This window comes from Macaca nemestrina, chromosome 11 (assembly GCF_043159975.1).
Source record: "Macaca nemestrina isolate mMacNem1 chromosome 11, mMacNem.hap1, whole genome shotgun sequence".
In the NCBI taxonomy this organism is placed as follows: Eukaryota; Metazoa; Chordata; class Mammalia; order Primates; family Cercopithecidae; genus Macaca; species Macaca nemestrina.
This window is the reverse complement of record NC_092135.1, coordinates 54,259,042-54,278,775: the sequence shown is the minus strand read 5'-3', so window position 1 is coordinate 54,278,775 and position 19,734 is coordinate 54,259,042. Positions and strand designations below refer to the sequence as shown.

At 38.4% G+C, this 19,734-nt stretch overlaps 1 non-coding gene across 1 annotated transcript; it reads right to left on the bottom strand.

Moving 5' to 3' along the window:
* Positions 1 to 8,989: 8,989 nt before the first annotated feature.
* On the bottom strand, positions 8,990 to 9,093 carry LOC112428783 (small nucleolar RNA U13). Its single transcript, XR_003020827.2, has one exon. It is a non-coding gene; the product is annotated as a small nucleolar RNA U13 (small nucleolar RNA).
* Between the last annotated feature and the right edge of the window lie 10,641 nt (positions 9,094 to 19,734).

Sequence of the window (19,734 nt, the reverse complement as noted above, 5' to 3'; positions counted from 1 at the left end):
TGATTAGAGTATCTAACAGGAACACAATTTCCTATATGCCTAAGCATTTTCTTTTCATTATTAAGATACTTTCATGGGGAAGTGGGAGATAATCATTAATCTCGGAATTGCTCTCAATAATTACTATGCTAGCTCCACAGACAATATTAAAAAAAACAAAAACCTTCCCTTCTCAACAAACACTTGCTACTGCTTCTTTTTTGCTTATAGTATTAAAACCAAATGAAACAAATAAACTGATTTAAAACTAAAAGTGTAGAAAGACTAAGTAGGGGTATGAGAAAGGAAACAATGACCATAACCAAATTTTATAACACGAAGTAATTATTTCAGCAGAAGGCAATCTAGTGAAGACCAAGACCTCAGCGAAGTGAGAGTCGTAAGTGTTTCTCTTCTTCCCCATAAACATGACTCAGCATTTGGAATGAAACTATGTTTACTGTCTTTCAGATTTCTGGTGTCAAATACCTTTGGTGCCACCTAACTCCTTTCTCCTGTGCCTAAGAAAACTCAAGCACAGTCATGGGTTTTCATCCTCATATGGCCACAAAAATCTGAAAAGCTTTTCCTTTTTCACCCATTCGTGTCTTACAGAAGCCTAAGTTGGTACACCATTCATTTACCTTGTTTTTGTAGTGTTGTCAGATGAATTTAGGTTGTCACCTATATCCTAGTGTAACAAAATAAGCAAGAAGTTTTTTCCCTCCCAGACTTGGAGAGTAGGCTACCTGCTACTAAGACATCTTAAACGCAGCTTCTGGGATTGACCTTTTCCCACTATGTGGGCACCTTCCAATGATGAGTCTACCATGTACTTTTAATGACCACCACATGTCTAGAGCCAACTGTTTTAGACTTTGCCCATTTCTAGAGAAAAACAAATTTTCCCCATAGCCAGGTAAGTGTTCATTGGTTACCAAAGCTCGAAGTAGAATGTATGGAATACTAGAATTGAACAGGACTATAAATGTTAACCCCACACTTTCATTTTATAAAAAACGAAACCAAATAAAAGCTCAGCGGTATTACAATATTAGCTAAACACAGAGCCAAGACTAAAATGAGAAACTGCTTGGTATAGACCTCAAGTCATATCTTACAAGTTCTTCAATCATGGTCTTGTCCTCTAGCTTTCCAAAACGTCAGTATCCTTATCAGTGAAGGATGTTAATATCAAACATTCATATAGTGTTTACTTTATCTCAGGCACTACTCTTCACAAAGTGATATAATCTTTAATCCTCAGCATAACTATACAAGTATTTCATTTTTCTGGGTTTTTTTCTTTTGTTTCATTCCACCAAATGGGGAAATTAAGGTAAAAAATTGTTAAGTAATATGCTGAAGACAACACACCTAGCAGATGGCCAAACCGGGATTGAGTGGGATAATATATGTAAAATGCCTGGTATATAAGTTGCCAATAGAACTATTACCAATGTCAGTTCTCTTCCCTAAACCACAAGCATATCCTGACAAAACACTTTGTTCTGAAGCTTTGCATGTTCACGTATTTTTTTCATTATATTATTTAATTTGGGTACAGTTTAAGTAGTTTACATGAATTAGAAAGTTATGTTATATATGAATCTAACATAATCATATCCATTGTTAACAATAGTTGCAAACAGTAAGAAATTAACCAAAAATTAAAGACTACAAGTTTACTACTTACCAATAAACAAAACTAACATAGAGTATCTAGAAGATTAACATTGCTGTCCAAGAAAATCTTAAATCCTTGGGCAGGATCAGACCAATCACTTTGGGAGCTTAAGAAAAGAACACTCATTTGGTAGATCTCCACCTACTTGATACATGAATTCTTAACAGCAGAGTTATAGACATCTCAAAATATCCAACAGAAAATCTTTCCATGTCAGTGATTCTCAAAGAGTTAGGATCAAGAATGAAGTGAAAATATATGATCCTTGAAAAGATGAAATAAAAATACTAAATATATTTTTAAATGGGTACTTTATGTTTTATTTCTGCTTTATAAGAACTGGGAATGTATTCTTGAAATAAATGTCTAAAGCATCAATATAAAGTGGCACCAAGAAACTTACTTAGATTTAAAGGTCCTGAGGGTAAAGGAAATATGTATTCCTTCCCTAAAGAGGAATCCGCTTTATCCCTGGGACAGGGCAGCACTGAAAACAAGCTTTTATAAATGTTGATGATGTACACTCAGTAATGTTGTCTCTGGAACATAGCCTCCTATTTAATAACAGCAGGAAAGTGTGGGTAAGCAGAAATGTCCCAAGAAACTCATGCAGAGAACATGAATAAGTATTAAGTTCTGATATGGGAACTAAAATAAAATAAAGAATTGAGCTTTTCAGAGTAAAGCTTAGTTATCATCCTAGTGAAAGAGGTAACTGAACCAACGGTAAATAACCCAAGAAACTGGAGATGTGTCAGTCCCAAATTTGAATACATTTTATATAACCTGGAAATGGCTTAAATCTTAGCAGTAAATGCTTAAAATAAACTTGACCACTGTTTATAATGTTATAACACGATTTTAAAAAAAGAAAATGAATGAATTTGAATAGCAAAAACAGCACAACAATAGCAACAGACAGGATTTATGTCTGTACATGATTAGCTCTAAAGTGAGGATGTTGTATCTTAGCCTTGAAACATGTAGGCATTGACCTAATTTCTGCTAAGCCAAGAGGAAAGTGTTTTACACACAGGGAGCATAGACCAGAGGGTAACAGGTGCTGTTCCTTGGCCTGAAAAGCAAATCTCCTTCATTCCTCCTCTATCAGCAAAATCATCATATAAAGCCTGAAAATGGAAGAGAGGAAAGCAGAGAATCTTTGTTCTGTTATCCTTCAGTTACAAATTAAAGTTCATTTTTGAAAGAGCTCTTTAGGGAGGCATAAAGTAAAAGGAGAGAATGGTTAAATGTAACATCCATCAAGGAGAAATTTTACAATTTAATGGGAAGTCAATTATTTTAAAATTCTCTAGACCACGCTGTAAATAAATAATCCTGTTCCCTTCCTGCCTAACTCTTAGCCTAAGTTTCTGAGAATGAGATAACTTGACATGTGAGAAATAGCCAGAAACTGGTGTCAGGGCATCTAGAAACTTTTTTTTCTAGTAAATCTAGAGTAATGTGTATTCTAAAAAAATATCTTTCAATAGTCAAATGTGGTACAAGGCAATTTTTATTGTGTTCTTCACTGTCAACCTGGTCCTCTTATAGTATTGAAATACAGCAAATGTCCTGCCCTCACAAACGTGGCCTTCCTAAAGTGGGTCTCAAAGTGCTGGAGGTTGAAATTCTAGTTTTTTCATCATGAGGCCCACCCTGGATATAGGGTATCCTTTCACTTTACATAGGTGTCCTTTTGATTCCTGCTGTTGTAATAGGTAGAAAGCAAATAGTCTGCAGCCTAATGAGAGCCAAAGCAAAGACTGAGAAGCTACACTGTGGTAGACTGAATAATGGCCTCCTCAAAGTTATTCACATTCTGATCCGTGGAACCTGTCAATTTTACCTTATTGGGCCCAGCAGTGGGGAGAGGGGAAGAGTTGTAGATATGATTAAGTATCTTGAAATGGAGAGATTACTCTGAATTATGGGTGTGGGCCCTAAATGCAATTATACATATCCTTAAAAGACAAAAGTAATAGGAAGATTGTATGCACACAGCAGAATAGAAGACAGAGTGATCATGAATACAGAGACTGTAGTAATGCAAACGCAAGCCAAGAAAGGCCTGCAGCCACCAGAAACTGGAAGAAACACAGAATGGATTCTCCCTAGAGTCTCCAGAAGGAGTGCAGCCCTGCTGACCCCTTGATTTCAGTCTAGTGATGCTGATTTTCAACTTCAGGCCTCCAGAACTGTCAGCCAATAAATTTCCGTTGCTTTAACAACCAAGTTTGTGGCAATTTGTTATAACAGCAATAGGAAACTAATACAGCGTTCTCCATTTATTTCCCTTTGGCACTAATGCCAGTCTATCTTTCCAGAGCTAGATCTTCAGTACATCATTGACATTTGTAGGATGTTTTTAATTCAGAATGCCACAGCAATTTACAACCATGTACATGGGCTCAATTTTGTATCCTGTGGGACATTCAAGCAATACCAGAGTCTTGTAAAATTTGAGAGATGCCTGGACCGTTTTTTCACTTTTTGAGACTCCTAACAATTAAAGAAATACTAAAACAAAGTTGAAAAAAATTAGAGTATAATTTGAATGTTTACAATTAGTCAACTAATTCTCAGCAAAAGAATACTTCAGTAACTATTTCCACAGCCTCATTTAGAGATAAGAGCAGAATTTTAAATGTGGGTTCCAAGGCAAACAGATAGCTATACCACTCAGTTCCTCTTTCAAGCAGAACTTGTTTCTCCAGCTCCTGGAAGCATCTTCAGTAAGTGGTTTTCAGCAGCCAGCTCCTTCAGAATTTGTCTGGACCGCTGAAAGCTGCCTCAGTCAAGGTCATTCCTTTGCTGAGTTAGTTCTTATCCTGTGACTGAATGAGGCTGGGGTATGAGACTCAGCCAGATAATTGGAAAATAACTCTGATGGGCCTCATATGCTCTAGAACTCCCTCAGGGGTAGATTGAGACTGCATCACAATCCAGTTTCTCCCTCTGCCCGATTCTGCTTCTGCCCTCTTCCTTTTAGATGTATTAATCCTAATAAATCACCTGCGTGTCATATTCCATCTCACTATCTGCTCTAGAAAGCCCAATCTGCATCAGGCCCTTCATAACAAAAACCTTTGACTGCCACAGAATCTTAAATTTATTCTTCCTCTTTTTTTTTTTTTTTTTTTAAATTTATCCACTGGGATCGTACCTTTCTTTCCAGTTCAAAGAAAAAAACCATTCCCTAGAGCTGCCAGCCTCTCCAGTTTGCTCTCTCTCTATAAGGACAAAAGGCTTCTCTGGGCTACATGTAGTTCAGGAACATGGGTTGCAAAATCTTCCTCACATCCTATTTCCTTCCAGGTGTGTCTAATTTAGATGTTTCTAACATCAGTCATTCAATGAGTACTTATTGAGCACCACTTGTGTACCAGGCACTATTCTATTGTTTAAGGGATACAGGAGTGATATGGCTAGGCTTTGTATCCCTACCCAAATCTCATTTTGAATTATAATTCCCATGTGTTAAGGGAGAGACCAGGTGAAGGTAATTGAATCGTGCGGACAGTTCCCCCCATGCTGTTCTCATGACAGTGAGTGAGTTCTCATGAGATCTGATGGTTTTATAAAGGGCACTTCCCTCTTTGATGAGCACTTCTTCCTGCTGCCTTGTGAAGAAGGTGTCTTGCTTCCCCTTCACCTTCTGCCGGGATTGTAAGTTTCCTGAGGCCTCCCTGGCCATGCTGAAGAGTGAGTCAATTAAACCTCTTGCCTTTATAAGGTACCCAGACTCGGGCAGTTCTTTACAGTAGTATGAAAACAAACTAATACAAGGAGTATATGCTTTTATTACACACCCAGACTGTAGTATGTGATATATGTTAGGTCAGATTTCACATATGCCTCACAGGTAAGGTAAAGTGAGTTCATCAGGCTATGGTAAAACAAATAAGCAGTAGTGGGGTCTGTGGCAAATTGGAGAAAGCATGTCACATCCACAGGGGTTGGCTCTTGACCTTAACCTGGTATCAAACCTTTTGTGACCAGCTAGGAAAACCAGAAAGTACCCACCTCTTTATGGGATGTAATCTAAAGTCTGCACCATCACTTCTAGATGATTTTTGCCCCAAATACTTAACCTGAGTTAACCCCTTAGGTATAAATTCTAGTCAACAAGACAACTGATTACTCTTCAACGACATTGTCACAGAAGAAAAGGAAAGGGAGAGAGGGTCTGATCTGAAGTAAAAGTGACTTAAGTGACATAATCAAACACAAAGCATGTGTTTTAATTGAATAATGGCTTGAAAAGAAGATAAATGCAGGTCAGGCATGGTGGCTCATTCCTATCATCCCAGCACTTTGGGAGATCAAAGCAAGAAGATCCTGAGCAACACAGTGAGACTCTGTCTCTACAAAAAGTAAAATAAAAAAAATTAGCCAGTTCTGGTGGTATTCACCTGTAATCCCAGCTCCACAGGAGGCTGAGGCTGGAGGATCACTTTAGCCCAGGAGCTTGAGGTTATAGTGAGGCAGGATTACACCACTGCACTCCAGACTGAGTGACAGGCAAGAGCCTGTATTCAGAAAAGCAAACAAACAAAAAATAATAAAATGAATATAAATGACATTTTAGGAACAATGAGGAAATTTGAATATGAACTGAGTAAACATGGCATTAGGAAATTACAGGTTTTGTTTTCAGTGTGTTCATACTAGCGTTATATAGGAAACTGTTCTTAATAAATATAGCAATGTATTAAGTTATTGAATTTAGAGGTAGATGAATAGATATTTTTCTTTCTAATTTACAATAAGCTTTAAGATGTTCATAATCAAAATTTTTAGCTTAAACAAAAGTAGCAGCCTGTACAAAGCTTTTGTCCATTGTTGTCATGGGAGAATTAAGCCCAGTGTTACTAAACACTCTGAATTTTCAAAATAAACTGGAAATCTGGGATTTTAGTGTAAGATACTTTCTTGACTTTAAGAAATTATTAGCAGTCAAACCTTAAAAAGGCAACAAAACAAGAACAAAAATAGTGCAGGTCTGTTATAATGCATTTGGATGCTAAAGTTCACATCTAGTCTTCAAATTTACCATCTCTGATCTAAGTCCTTTGATTTTAATCTGTTTCCTTAGCTCTCTGACCCTTTATCCCTGATTTTCTTCTTCCTTTCTCTCTTTTGCTGACTGGTCTCTACCACTTTACCATGTCCTTGAGCTGTTGCAGGATAATATGAGAAGTAACCAAGCTATGGATTTGTTTGGAATATCAGATGATTTAACAAACTAAGAATTGTTTAATAATTATCCTAGAACAACTAAACATTATCCCGATGATCTAAAATAGTTATTAAACTTCCTCACTTAAGATTATTAAATTGCAACATCTGTCTTCAGGAAACATTACTATTGCATGTAATATTTGCAAAACATTTACAACTGCTTTTAGTTATATCTCATATTCTCGTTTTTTTTTTTTTTTTATCCTTATTTAATGGCTGGAAAGTCCTGAAGGTAACCTGAGTCCTTCGTATGAGAAGGTATTAGACATAGGCGAGCTTCCTGGATGATGGGCTGCTGCTTATCCAACTGCGCCACGTTCTCTCCTGCCCTTGTTTGCTTTATTAGCTAATTACCAAGCTGCATATTCAACCCAGGTTCCAACTATATTAACGGCTATTTACTGGCTAAAATCAATACCCTTTCGATTAGCCACCTGGCGTGGCTTTTGGTAACTAAGCATTATTTGGGCTTCACTGCTTTTACTCCATTGGGGAGATAGGAAAGTGCTTTGTTTTGATTTTTTACACTTACTGGCTACTGCTCTTAGCGGTAGGAGATAAAGGGCAGCGGAGATCGGCTCTGCCTTGGCAGAACCTGGGAACAAACACATAATATTTTACTGCACAAGGAATGGAGCAAAGAAAAATGGAATGACAAACACTGATTTTACTATTTTAAGATTCTTTTTCAATTAAATAAATCTCTTTGGATATATATTTCTGATGCTCCAGGCATTGTATTAGCCCTAAAAATACAAAGATAAATAAAATACATTCTCCAACTTAGTCAAGTTGTAGAGAACAGCATTGAAACAATCATTACCATAAGCGAGTAAAAAGAGCAGAAAATAGATGTGGAACAGTGTTTTGAGATAGCATGGCAAGGGAATGATTCATTCTTTCCAGAAAGAAAAATCCCATAAACGCCTTTTTGTCACTGGTGGTGAAACTAACCAAAAATGTTCTTTTTAATGTAGGTATTTTATTACAGAAAGAACTCATGTTCATTTTGGAAACATGAAAACATATATAAAAAAGAGGAAAAAAGAAACCCAGCTCCTGTAATCTGACCACTTGGGTCACAATTAACCAGTGTTATTACTTTTAACGGCAAAAACTGCAATTACTTTTGCACCAACCTAATAACTTGCTATAGACATTTTATATACAACTTATATAAAAATAATAGAAAACAAAAATATGTGAAAACATGGGCTTTGAATCAGATCATTCAAAATCAAGTCTTATCACTTACTACCTTTATGATCTTAGGCAACCTGCTTAATCTCTCGGAGCATCAGTTTCCTCATCTATAATATATGGGTAATGGGACCTACCTCTGTGGAGTACTGTAAAGATAAATTAGAAGATAAAAGTACAGTTCTTACAACAATACCTGGGGCATATAAAGCACTCCACATATTCATTCACCTAGCAAATATTTATTGAGCTTTCCATTCTAAGCACTTAGACCACATCAGTGAACTAAATATGGCATTTATTTTTAATATTAGAATTATTATTAATGTAATGCCCTGTAAATCCTCTTTCAACAAAATATTGACAACACCATTCAGTGACAAGAAATGTGAATCTATATCTTTGTTTTTACTGCCTGCGTAGTTTTTTTGTTTGTTTGTTTGTTTTTGGATGGAATCTCACTCTGTAGCCCAGGCTGGAGTGCAGTGGTACAATCTCGGCTCACTGCAGGTTCGCCTCCCAGGTTCAAGTGGGATTCTCCTGCCTCAGCCTCCCGAGTAGCTGGGACTATAGGTGCCTGTCACCACGACTGGCTAATTTTTTTGTTTTTTTAGTAGAGATGGGGTTTCACTGTGTTAGCCAGGATGGTCTTGATCTCCTGACCTCATGATCTGGCCACCTCGGCCTCCCAAAGTGCTGGGATTACAGGCATGAGCCCCCGCATCCAGCCTACCTGCATAGTATGTTAATGGAAAGGCATACGCTAATTTATTCTGCTTACTGCCTATTCAAGAACCTACAAAGACAGTTTCCAATCTGTATTATAGATACCATTACTTTGAATATCTTTGTTTCCTTGTCCAATTGATTCTTTTTTAACATCACATGGGTAATGTGCCAACATCATGACAAGGTTTGAGGGAGGCGCATCACACACAAGAGCATAAAAACCCAGTCATCACACTTATGAACTATAAAATGATAACTTGTCAAATTGATTCTTAAGGATATATCCTTTAAGTGAAATTGAGTCCAAGTTGATGAACATTTTAAATACTTTTCTCACTCTGTCATCCAGGCTAGAGTGCAGTGGCCCAATCATAGCTAACTATAAACTCAAACTCCTGTGCTCAAGCAATCCTCCCACCTCCACCTCCCAAGTAGCTGGGACCACAGGCATGTCACCATGCCTGGCTAATTTTTTATTGTTATTGTAGAGATGGGTTCTCACTATGTTGCCCAGGCTGGTCTTGAACTGCTGGGCTCAAGCCTTCCTCCCTCTTCAGTCTATCGAAGTTCTGGGATTACAGGCATGAGCCCCTGCACCTGACTTAAATACTTTTTAACACTTTTTAGCATTCTTAAGGAAAATCAGGAGAGGGGGATACCAGAGCTGGGTATTGAAGAATACGCAGAAGAGAGGCAGAAAGAAAAATGAGGGAAAAACATCAACAGGAAGAAGTTCATTGCCTTCAAGTTGATCTTACATCATACTCTAAGGCAGGACATATTTTGGGTTAGTAGAGTATAAAGATGAGTAGTTTCAAAAGAGAACTATGGGGACAATCTAAGATAAAAGATTGAAGGATAAGGGTTGGGGATTTTTTTTTTCATTCAACTCTTTAGCAGACTCTAAAGAGTTGGAGCACCTAAAATGTTAACATGCACATTTCCGTGATCCACATACCAGACAGAATTTTCAAGTAAGCCTAACAACTATTACCTTTTATCCTACTCTTCTAATATCTACTCAACGTCTTTCTGCCCCTAGGAAAAGTACAGAACTGCAGGCTACTTAATGCAAAGTTGTCATTGTTTTTAATTTAGTGTATGGAAAAATAACCTGCAATGATTATATAAAATACTTATTCACAGGAGTAAGGGGTACGTATACAGATTTCAACTCTGTAAAAACAGTTTAGGGACAGAGGATCTGCATTCTAACGAGCACCTCGGCTAATTCAGATGTAGGTAGTCCTCAGACAACACATATTGAACAACCTTTTCTAGATCTTTGCTACTCAAAGGGTGGTTCCCGTATTAGCGATAAAAGCTTCACCTGGGAACTTATTTGAAAAGCAGAATCTCAGACCTTACCATAGACCTACTATATAGAATCCGCAGTTTAAGAAGTTTCCTGGATGATTTGCATGCACATTAATTGTGAATAAACTCTTCTGTAGGCTGTCAATAAAGAAACTGTGAGTAGATTTAACAGGGAAAAAACATTCCATGAAAAATACATGTCCCATCCATTTGTTTTTTGGAGCATTATTTGGGCTTCACTGCTTTTACAGTGAATACGCAGCAAGGAGCCTTGTATCTCAAATTCTTTCTAGCATCCTGTGGCATATAAAACTCATTCACTAACATTCCAGGAGATGTAATGAGAAAAAAAATGAGCTCTAAATGATGTCTTAGTAGTTCTCTAGGTATCTCCTTCTTATATATCAATTTCTATTTTCAATGTGTAAATGACTTTATAGGAGGTTGAAGCAAAAAGGATTTAAACAGCTCAAAGTATGATCAATAGATGCTAAATGAAATAAAATTAGTTTTGGTTTTATATCATGTTAGTTTCTATTGACCAACCTTTTAAATTGTAAAATTATGCAGCTGAAACTAAAATAGGAGAAATTACAGCACTTTTATTTAACATTATCTAGTTGATATTTTAAGAGATGCAAAATAGGCAGAAATACATCTGATGGGCCAGGAGCGGTGGCTTATGGCTGTAATCCCAGCACTTTGGGAGGTCAAGGTGAGCTGATCATGAGGTTAGGAGATTGAGACCATCCTGGCTAACACAGTGAAACCCTGTCTGTACTAAAAATGCAAAAAATTAGCCTGGCCAAGTGGCACACACCTGTAGTCCGAACTACTTGGGAGGCTGAGGCAGGAGAATCGTTTGAACCCAGGAGGCGGAGGTTGCAGTGAGTCGAGATCACGCCACTGCACTCCACAGAGTGAGACCCTGCCTCAAAAAGAAAAAAAAAAAGAGAAAGAAATACATCTGATAGAGATATGTATTTCATTGTATTAGTATCTTAAAAGAATCTGACTAGAGATAACCACCTTGCAATCAAATCTGAGCAATTGTTAGGATGCCAAATATTTCATTAAATAGTTAAATAATTATTTCAGATAGGTATAGTAGGATTTGGAATAAACCCAATGGGAAAAATACATTTTGAACCAAGTGACATTTGTGTATTCTAAAGTTTTCTGTATTCCAAATATACTTAGAGAGCTAAGTTTCAAAGTTTGTTAGACCTTAAAAATGCTGTGTAACTTTAGTCAGCATCACCTTTCATTTTAAACAAGATAATGGTTTTGGGTAAGTAAAACAGGATTAGCACTTACAAGTTTTTGGTTGGTACCTAAAATTATATGTTTTGATAATCCTTTCACTATTAAAACACTTAGGTGAAAATTTAAGGAGATGGTAGAAGACCAGTCTCCTCTACTTGTAAATACAAACTCAACCACATTCTGTCTCTTCAATCCTGTTCTTGTTGATGACAAGGAGGATGATGATTTATAAAAGAAAACAAAAGAGGCTGTGAAAAGAAGAAAACCAGAAGAGAAAATATGGGGAGTGGAAGAGATCCCGATGAGAACTATTAGTAAGGAGGCTTTATGTCATTCAGACAGACAAACGTAAAGCCACCAGAAACAACATCAACAACAAAAGAAGAACTGGAATGTTGAAGTTTTTCTCCTTAAAACTAAAAATAAATGCCATTTCTTTATGAAACTAAGCTTCATTATTAGCGATCATACTTCACAGTTGTTGGAGCTTAGAGAACAGTACCCTGGGCTGGGCATAGTAGCTCATGCCTGTAATCCCAGCACTTTGGGAGGCTGAGGTGGGCAGCTCACCTAAGGTTGGGAGTTCGAGACAAGACTGACCAACATGGAGAAACTTCGTCTCTACTAAAAACACAGAATTAGCCGGGCGTGGTGGGGCATGCTTGTAATCCCAGCTACTTGGAGGCTGAGGCAGGAGAATCTCTTGAACCCGGGAGGCGGAGGCTGCGATGAGCTGAGATTGCGCCATTACACTCCAGCCTGGGCAACAAGAACGAAACTCCGTCTCAAAAAAAAAAAAAAAAAAAAAAAAGAAGGAAAGAAAACAGTACCCCGAAATATGGCATGTTGACATGCTGAACTGAGGAAGCCTCCAGGCCTCCCAGACCTCCCCCTACTTCACACCCCACAGCCTCTCCCTAAGCCTTTATCCACCTACAATCCATATCCATCTAAAGGAATAATTGTTTTTTCTTTCCCTCCCTGTAAGGCCAAGAATGAACCCACACCTGAACAGAACCTTTCACAAGACAATGTACAAATTAATCTGTTCTCTGATCCACTCGTTCTCCCTAATAATGCCCTCAACAGAATTCCCCTTCTTCCCCCTCCCATAACATATGCCAGGATGGTATGAAAGCTTCGGAACCACAGTACTTGGGTAATCACTGTGATTCTCCCCTCGTATACATGTCAAATACATTTGAATGCCTTTTCTCCTATTAATCTGCCTCATGTCAGTGATTTTCAGTGAACCTTCAGAAGGCCCAGGGGAAACTTTCACCTTGGCCCCTACATAGTCCATTTGGCTGGTCAGGGAGAATGGGTAGAAGTCCCTTGGTTGCTGTCGCATAATTCATAGTATATTATTTCTCAAACTTGTAACATTTATACATACCTCTCACTATTTTTGGTCCTTTTTTTTTTTTAATTAATGTAACATTTTTTTTTTGAGACGGAGTCTCGTTCTGTCACCCACGCTGGAGTGTAGTGTCGTGATCTTGGTTCACTGCAACCTCTGCCTCCCAGATTCAAGCAATTCTCCTGCCTCAGCTGCATTGCTGGTATTACAGGCGCCTGCCAACATGTCCAGCTAATTTTTGTGAGGTTTTCCCCCATTTTGAGACCGAGTCTTGCTCTGTCACTCAGGTTAGAGTGCAGTGGCTCGATCTTCCTCTCAAGTTCAAGCAATTCTCCTGCCTCAACCTCCCGAGTAGCTGGGACTACAGGCACGTGCCACCATGCCCAGCTAATTTTTGTATTTTTAGTAGAGACGGGGTTTCACCATATTGGCCAGGCTGGTCTCGAACTCCTGACCTCGTGATCTGCCCACCTCGGCCTCCCAAAGTGTTCAGATTAGAGGTGTGAGCCACGGCACCTGGCCTAATGTAACATTTTTCTTTGAATCAATTTACTTGTTATTCTTTATTTTTATTTTTAGAGATGGGGTCTCTGTTGCCTAGGCTGAACAGTAGTGATATGATCATAGCTCACTGCAACCTGGAACTCCTGGGTTCAAGCAATCCTCCTACCTCAGCCTCCCAAGTAACTGGGACTACAGGCATGTGCCAATATGCCTGACTAGGAAATCAACTTACTTTTGATAAAATATAACATTTTCCTAAGAAAAAGTTTCCATGAATTACACTCGAATATATGTAAAATAAAGAAAAATTGTAAATACCCATATGCCACCAAAAGCATCTCATGAACTAACAATGTTTGGAAAATCCAAACATAATAGGTGCTCAATAAATATTTGGTAAATTAAGGAAGAAATTGACTTATTTTTAGTAGCTCATTCAGGAACTGGAATACACAAGATACAAAAAAGAAATCACTGCCTATTAAGACTTTGCCTCTCCTGGCATATGTTTAATTGTAATAATCAAAGTCTCAGGGTTTACCTAATGACTGGTATTAATCAAATAAAATTTTGTAACTTTCCAGTGATCCTTTTTTATTGATCACTCACCTTGAAAAGAATGAGATCAAAGAAAAAGCAGAAAGTGGTCCCAAACAGATTCTTCTGAATAAAATTGATCAAATCACTCTTCAATGAACACCTACAATATGAGAGACACTGTGCTAGCTTCTGAAAATGCAAAGATAAATAATCCTTAATCCTGAACTAAACTGCTATAGTTCAGTTTAGTTTAATTTAATGAGGAAACCAGACAGTTAAACAAATAAATGCAATTCAGAGTGATAAGTATGACAGATACGTTTCAGTGCCACAGGATTCCAAAGGAATAAGTGACCAAAAGTGCCTGAGTAAAGCCAAGGTGAGGTTTCAGCAGAGTCAGGTAGCAGCTAATATCCAGGTCCTGTAACCTTAATAGGCACTCAAGAATCATTTTTTAAATACATGAATACATGAATAAAATACATGAATAAAGCCACAGTCATGCCACTGCATTCCAGTCTGGGTGCAGTATCACGGAGTGATACTGCAATCTTAAGAAAGCCAAAAACCATAAAAACATGAATAAGTGAAGGAATCAAGTCCAATGTTAACCATTTTGGTAAACAGGAAAAAAAAAAAATCAAATTTTACCTTTCCTGTATGTCAGGCAAATGAGTTTGAACTTTAGGATAAAGTAATATAAACTATAAGGAGACTTTGAAATATTTTCATTTCATTTTAAATCATGCATCCTGATACATTCATTTAAGTAATATTTTTCATTTTCCATTGTGATTTCAGAGGATGAATTATGTCAGCTTTTATACAGGTAAGATTATTGGGGAAGATATGATTGGGTGGAAGACCTGCAATCTATTGCCAGCTCTGCCAATAATAACAGGCTGCATTGGCCAAGCCACAGCCTCTCTGGGCCTAAATTCTTCTCAGTTTTGGATATCTACTTGCAAAATATATCCAGTCTAAACACCTCTCACTATCAGCACTCCTACCATCGTGGTCCCAGTTTCCATCTTTTGCATGGATTATTGAAATAAATTCTTAACTTACCTCATTGCTTTCTTCTTTGCCCCAATTCACTGTTTTCTACTCAGCAGCCAGAGTATACTTGTGAAGTAAAATTAGGCCATTTCTCTGGTCAAAATCTTCTAATGGCTTCTCATATTATTCAGAGAAAAAGCCAACATCCTTTCCATGGCTGCCAGAGGGTTCTTCTTGCTCATTGCACAGAAAAGCCAATACACTGAGACAGTGGTATTGCAGCAAAGATTTGATTATTGTAAGGCAGCCAAGTGAAAGGATGGGAGAGATTTTTCAAATCCACCTCCTGGAGAGCTTTGAGGCTAGGGTTTTAAAAGTATAATTTGGCAGGCAGAGGCTAAGGAATGGATGCGGCTGACTGGTTGGAGATGAAATCATAGGCATGTAGGAACTGTCTTTGTATGCTGAGTCAGTTTCTGGGTGGGGTCACGGGACTAGTTGAGTCAGTTTGTTGGTATGAGTCACAGGTCTGAGTAGCCTCAGTCTGTTTACCAGTAAAAAATATCACAGGTGGGTCGCAGTGGCTCAAACCTGTAATCCCAGCACTTTGGGAGGCCAAGGTGGGCGGATCACTTGAGGTCAGGAATTTGAGACCAGTCTGGCCAACATGGTGAAACTCCATCTCTACTAACAATACAAAAATTAGCCAGGTGTGGTGGCAGATGCCTGTAATCTCAGCTACTTGGGAGGCCAAGGCAGGAGAATTCCTTGAACCTGGGAGGCAATAGTAGTGACCAGAGATCACACTACTGAACTCCAGCCTGGGCGATAGAGGCTCAGTCTCAAAAACTAACTAAATAAAAAAAATCACAAAGACCACTCCTTGGTTTTATAACAGTGATATTATCTATAGGAACAATTGGGGAAGTTACAAATCTTGTGACCTGCAGCTACATGACTCCTCAGCACTAAGCAAGCTAGAGAACAATGGTTGGTTATCTCTTAACTATGCTTATAGCTTAGCAGAATTCAGGCCCTCTGATAATTCTAACCTTGGGGCCTTGCTTTAGTTTTACAAAGATGGCTTCAGTCCCCAAACAAGTAGGGGGTTAGTTTTGGGAAGGGATTATTATCATCCTTGCTTTACGGTTAAACTTTAAATTCCTCCCATACTATGCCCAGGAAAGAGCAAGGACAGGACAGTTAGCTTGTGAGGTTAGAAGCAAGATGGAGTCAGTTATGATACATTTCTCTCACTGTTACAGTTTTTGCAAACACAGTTTCACCACCTACCAACCTATCTCCCTAACCTCATCTCCTATCACTTACCCCCTACTTTACTTCATTTCAACCACAGGGCCTTGCTGTTTCTTTAAAAAGCACCTTTTACCTCAAGGACGTTGAACTTTGCACCTGATGTTCTCTCTGCTTGAAATACTCTTCATCCTTTTGCAGGTTTCACTAGAATGTCACTTCCTCAGTGAGGCCTTCTCTTACCACTCTATTTATTTATTTATTTTTTTTATTTTAGAGAGACTCTCACTCTGTCACCTAGGCTGGAGTGCAGCAGCACAATCATAGCTCTCTGTGACCTCAACCTCCTGGGCTCAGCTAATCCTCCCACCTCAGCCTCTCGAGTAGCTGGAGTTACAGGAGTGTGCCACATTGCTGGCAATTTTTTTTTTCTTTTGAGATGGAGTCACACTCTGTCACTCGGGCTGGAGTGCAGTGGCTGTATCTCAGCTCACTACAACCTCTTTCTCCTGGGTTCAAGAAATTCTCCTGCCTCAGCCTCCCAAATAGCTGGGATTACAGGCATGCACCACCACACCCAGCTAATTTTTGTATTTTTAGTAGAGATAGGGTTTTACTATGTTAGTCAGGCTGGTCTCAAACTCCTAACCTCAGGTGATCCACCTACCTCGGCCTCCCAAAGTGCTGGGATTACAGGTGTGAGCCACTGTGCCAGGCCTGCCTGGCAAGTTTTTAAATGTTTGCAGAGAAGGAGTCTTACCATGTTGCCCAGGCTGGTTTTGAACTCCTGGCCTCAAGCAATCTTCCTGTCCTGGCCTCCTGCAGAGCTATTATAGGCATGAGTCTTCACCACTCTTCCTCACCAACATTTTCTAACCCCCTTATTTGTTTTGTTTTTTATCCACAGCACTTATCATGATTTAGCATACTATATATTTTGTCTTATTTATTTTGTCTATTGTCAGTCACCCCATATTAGAACGTGAGTGTCACAAGAGCAGGGATATTTGTTTTGTTCGCTGATGTATCATCAGTGTCTGAAAGAGTGACACATAAAAGTTCTGAATGAAATATTTAAAAGGTGGACATGGTAGCTCACACCTATAATCCCAGCACTTTGGGAGGCCAAGGTGGGAGCCTTGCTTGAGCCCAGGAGTTTGAGGTCAGCCTGGGCAACATAGTGAAACCCTGTCTCCACAAAAAAAAAAAAACAAAAAAAAAAAAAACAAAAAAAAAAACTAGCTGGGCATGATGGCTCATGCCTGTAGTCTTAGCTTCTCGGGAGGCTGAGGCAAGGGGATGCCTGGAGCCCCAGAAGGCAAGGTTATGAAGATCTGTGATCACACCACTGCACTCCACCCTGAGTGACAAGGTGAGATGTGGTTTCAAAAAAAGAAAAGAAATATTTAAAAATGACCTAAATGGTTAATGAAAAGTAAAGAGTTTGGATTAGACTTCCCTTCTTCTTCTACTCTTCCACAGTTTAATAAAAACATATGTTGTCTGCAATTGCAAAATCGTGGAACCCAAAATGCCTGTCAACCAACAAGTGGATAAAGAACTGTGGTATATGTATGATAGAATACTACTCAAGATAAAAAGGAATGAATTAACTGCATTTGCAGGGACCTGGATGAGACTGGAGGCTTTATTTTATTTTATTTTATTTTATTTTATTTATTTATTTTTGGAGACAGAGTTTCGCTATTGTTGCCCAGGCTGGAGTGCAATGGCACAATCTTGGCTCACCACAACCTCCACCTCCTGAGTTCAAGCGATTCTCCTGCCTCAGGCTCCTGAGTAGCTGGGATTACAGGCATGAGCCACCACACCTGGCTAATTTTGTATTTTTAGTAGAGACAAGGTTTCTCCACGTTGGTCAGGCTGGTCTCAAACTCCTGACCTCAGGTAATCCACCTTCCTCGGCCTCCCAAAGTGCTGGGATTATAGGCATGAGCCAAGGTGCCTGGCCCTGGAGGCTATTATTCAAAGTGAAGTAACTCAGGAATGGAAAACCAAACATTGTTATGTTCTCACTGATATGTGAAAGCTAAGCTATGAGGACACAAAGGCGTAAGAATGATACAATGGCTGGGTGTGGTGGCTCACGCCTGTAATCCAGCACTTTGGGAGGTGAGGTGGGTGAATCATGAGGTCAAGAGATCGAGACCATCCTGGCCAACATGGTGAAACCCTATCTCTACTAAAAATACAAAAAAATAGCTGGGCGTGGTGGCAGGCGCCTTTAATCCCAGCGACTCGGGAGGCTGAGGCAGGAGAACTGGCGTGAGCCGAGATTGCACCACTGCACTCCAGCCTGGATGACAGAGCCAGACTCCGTCTCAAAAAAAAAAAAAAAAAAAAAGAAATGATACAATGGACTTTGGGGCTTTGGGGGGAAAGGGTGGGAGGGAGTGAGGGATAAAAGACTACAAATATGGTGCAGTGTATACTGCTCGGGTGATGGATGCACCAGAATCTCAGAAATCACCACTAAAAACCTTATGTAACCCCAATAACCTCTGGAAACAAACAAACAAACAAAACACATGTTGTCATTATATTGTCTGAAAGAGGAAATAGGAGCCCATTAACTCATCATATAATTTCTGAATCGAGTTAGATATTCTAAGACATTTTATATCCTTATTTAACAATATATATTAAAGGTCTATTTATCCCTTTTAGAGCTATTATTGTTATTTATGGAATAACTGACGACATCTCCATTTGAAAAATGTAAATGGGAATGATATAATAATCATTTAAAAAGCAAGTTTCTGTTAAAGTAATGCTAGTCTCAATAACATTTGAAAATATATTTAGAACTCATCCACTTTGAATGTAAAAAGTTTATTTCTTTTTAAATAACATTCACTAATATTAATAATATGCTGCAAAAGCCATTGAAGCGTCACAGAGTTACAGAGCTAGAAAGTAACTTAGATCATTTGGTTCACATCTTTTCCATAAAGCATGTAAATATCTAAGCTACTCAGGATTCAAATGCTTCTTAGTACCAAAACACATTTAGATATATCTATAAGAAGCATTATGAATCCTTTCAGATAATAGACCTATTCTTTAAATTTTAATGTGAATGTTTGACCTCACATTGATTCTCTCTCCTTGTGCTTCACAACAATTATCACAGAACTGTTGGGTTTAACTTGCAGTTTATGTACAGTTTAAAGAATGGAGAAACAGGTTGATAGTCACCTATACATTATTTATGTTCAACAACAACACTGTGCTTCAAAACATCAATTCTGAAAGCAATATTCTAATTTCTCTTAGAATATTGAAATAAGAATACATTGATGACATTTGTTCTTTATTTGTTCCAATTTTTAAATGCAGGAGAGAGAATAACATCAAGACCCTATTCTTTAATAATAAGGAAAATCAAACTTTGTCCCCAAGTGATATGTGCATTTGCATCAACTCTTCTTAATTTAACCTTAAAGTTATTTAAGCAGAAGTGACTGAATTTTTGAAGCAAACTAAATTCAGTTGAATACTTCTGCTTATTCATTAATTATACTGAGCATATAAATCACTTTATCCGTATTTTCCACATTCCCATGGAAAAAGATTCAGGTATTTATTTATTTATTTGAGACAGAGTTTGGCTCTTGTTGCCCAGGCTGGAGTG